The sequence below is a fragment of the Anomaloglossus baeobatrachus genome, chromosome 2, assembly GCF_048569485.1.
Source record: "Anomaloglossus baeobatrachus isolate aAnoBae1 chromosome 2, aAnoBae1.hap1, whole genome shotgun sequence".
Lineage (NCBI taxonomy): Eukaryota > Metazoa > Chordata > Amphibia > Anura > Aromobatidae > Anomaloglossus > Anomaloglossus baeobatrachus.
The window spans coordinates 426,024,327-426,027,164 of record NC_134354.1 but is presented as its reverse complement, the minus strand read 5'-3'; positions in this window follow the sequence as shown (position 1 = coordinate 426,027,164).

The following is a 2,838-nucleotide window of genomic DNA, read 5'->3' as shown; positions in this document are numbered from 1 at the left end:
TTTTTCGGATTATAAGACGCACTTTTCCTCCCAAAAAATTGGGAGGAAAATGAGTGGTGCATCTTAAAATCTGAATATAGCTTACCGGGTGGGGGGTGGAGAGGGGTCACTGGAGGCAAGACAATATTTTGCTGCTCTATGCGGCACCCGGCACGGCTCTGTGGGGTGGCTGACACGGCTCTGTGCAGCGGCCAGCGCAGATCTGTGGGGCGGCCGGCGCGGCTCTGTCCGGTGGCTGACACTGCTGTGCAGTGGCCGTCACAGATCTGTGGGGCAGTTGGAGCAGATCTGTGGGGCGGCTGGTGCGGATCTATGCGGAGGCCGACACTGCTTTGTGCGGTGGCCAGCGCAGATCTGTGGGACGGCTGGTGCGGATCTATGCGGAGGCCGACACGGCTTTGTGCGGCCGGCGCTGCCTGGCGTGGTTTTCTGCAGCGACTGGGGCTGCCCGGCAAGACACTGAGTGGCCACTCGGTGCAGCCTGGAAAGGCTCTGTGCGGCGGCCTGCCCTGCTGTGTGCTGGTGCTCAGGATATCAGAGGTAAGTTCTTCAAATAATGGCGCCCATAGTCGGCGCATGCGCAGATAGAGCTCTCGGCTCAAGCTCCCATCTGCGCAAGCGCCGAATGCGGCCGCTATTTCTTAGAAGCCCGCGCACCTCCGACGTCTTTAGAATGCCCAGTGCCCTCAGTCAGCACTAGCACACAGTAGTGCCGGCCATCCCAGCACACAGCACAGCAGCACAACAGTATACAGCATCGCCGGCCACCTCAGCACAGCTCCGCAGTAAGCATCTGGGCTCCCCATCTGCACTGCCCGTAGCATGGACCTGCTCCACCGCTGCCTCCTGTGACCCCCGGTTCCACCACTGCTGCTGCCCCCACCGGACACCACCAGATTATAAAATGGACCCCAGATTTTTAATTTTTTTACTTTTTTAGCTCAAAATTTGGGGTGCGTCTTATAATCCGGTGCGTCTTATAAAACGAAAAATACAGTATATATACAGTTGAAAACAGAAGTTTACATACACTATCTAAAAAGACACATCTGCATATTTTTCTCACTATCTAACATGAAATCACAATACACCTTTCCCGTTTTAGATCAATTAGAAACCAAAATTATTTACATTTGCCAAATGCCAGAATAATGAGAGAGAGAATGTTTTAAGGCATTTGTGATGGCCACTCCAAAACATTGACATTGTTATTCTTAAGCCACTGTAACCAGTTTGGCAGTATGCTTCGGGTCATTGTCCATTTGGAAGAAACATTTCTGCCCAAGCTTTAAGTTCCTGGCTGATGTCTTGAGATATTGCTTCAGTATTGCCACATAATCTGCTTTCCTCATGATGCCATCTATTTTGTGAAGTGCACCAGTCCCTCCTGCAGCAAAACAACCCCACAACATGACGCTGCCACCCCCGTGTTTCATAGTTGGGATGGTGTTCTTAGGCTTCAAAGCTTCTCCCTTTTTGCTCCAAATGTAACATTGGTCATTATGGCCAAACAGTTCAATTTTAGATTCGTCAGACCAAAGGATAAAGGCCCCGTCACACTAAGCAACATCGCTAGCAACATCGCTGCTAACGAACAACTTTTGTGACGTTGCTAGCGATGTTGCTGTGTGTGACATCCAGCAACAACCTGGCCCCTGCTGTGAGGTCGCTGGTTGTTGCTGAATGTCCTGGGCCATTTTTTAGTTGTTGCTGTCCTGCTGTGAAGCACAGATCGCTGTGTGTGACAGCGAGACAGCAACAACTAAATGTGCAGGCAGCAGGAGCCGGCTTCTGCGGAGGCTGGTAACCAATGTAAACATCGGGTAACCAAGAAGCCCTGTCCTTGGTTTCCCGATATTTACCTTTGTTACCAGCCTCCGCCGCTCTCACTGTCAGTGCCGGCTCCTGCTCTGTGCACATGTAGCTGCAGGACACATCGGGTTAATTAACCCGATGTGTGCTGTAACTAGGAGAGCAAGGAGCCAGCGCTAAGCATTGTGCGCTGCTCCCTGCTCTATGCACATTTAGCTGCAGCACACATCGGGTAATTAACCCCATGTGTGCTGTAGCTAGGAGAGCAGGGAGCCAGCGCTAAGCGGTGTGCGCTGCTCCCTGCTCTCTGCACATGTAGCTGCAGCACACATCAGGTAATTAACCCGATGTGTGCTGTACTAGGAGAGCAGGGAGCCAGCGCTCAGTGTGCGCTGCTCCCTGCTCTCTGCACGTGTAGCTGCGTGAGCTGGTAACCAAGGTAAATATCGGGTTGGTTACCCGATATTTACCTTAGTTACCAAGCGCAGCATCTTCCACGCGGCGCTGGGGGCTGGTCACTGGTTGCTGGTGAGCTCACCAGCAACTTGTGTAGCCACGCTCCAGCGATCCCTGCCAGGTCAGGTTGCTGGTGGGATCGCTGGAGCGTCGCAGTGTGACATCTCACCAGCAACCTCCTAGCAACTTACTAGCGATCCCTATCGTTGTTGGGATCGCTGGTAAGTTGTTTAGTGTGACTGGACCTTAAGTCTCCAAAAATTAAGGTCTTTGTTCCTGTGTGCATATGTAAACATTAATCTGCCTTTTTTGTTTCTTTTAGAGTAATGGCTTCTTCCTGGCAGAGTGGCCTTTCAGCCCATGTTGATACAGTACTCGTTTCACTGTGGGTAATGACACAATCTTACCAGCTTCCGCCAGCATCTTCACAAAGGTCTTTTTGCTTTTGTCCTTGGGTTGATATGCACATGTCTGACCAAAGCACGTTCATCTCTAGTACACAGAACCCATCTTTTTCCTGAGTGGTATGATAGAGATAGAAGGAAGAAACCGGGATATGCCGCGCTGACA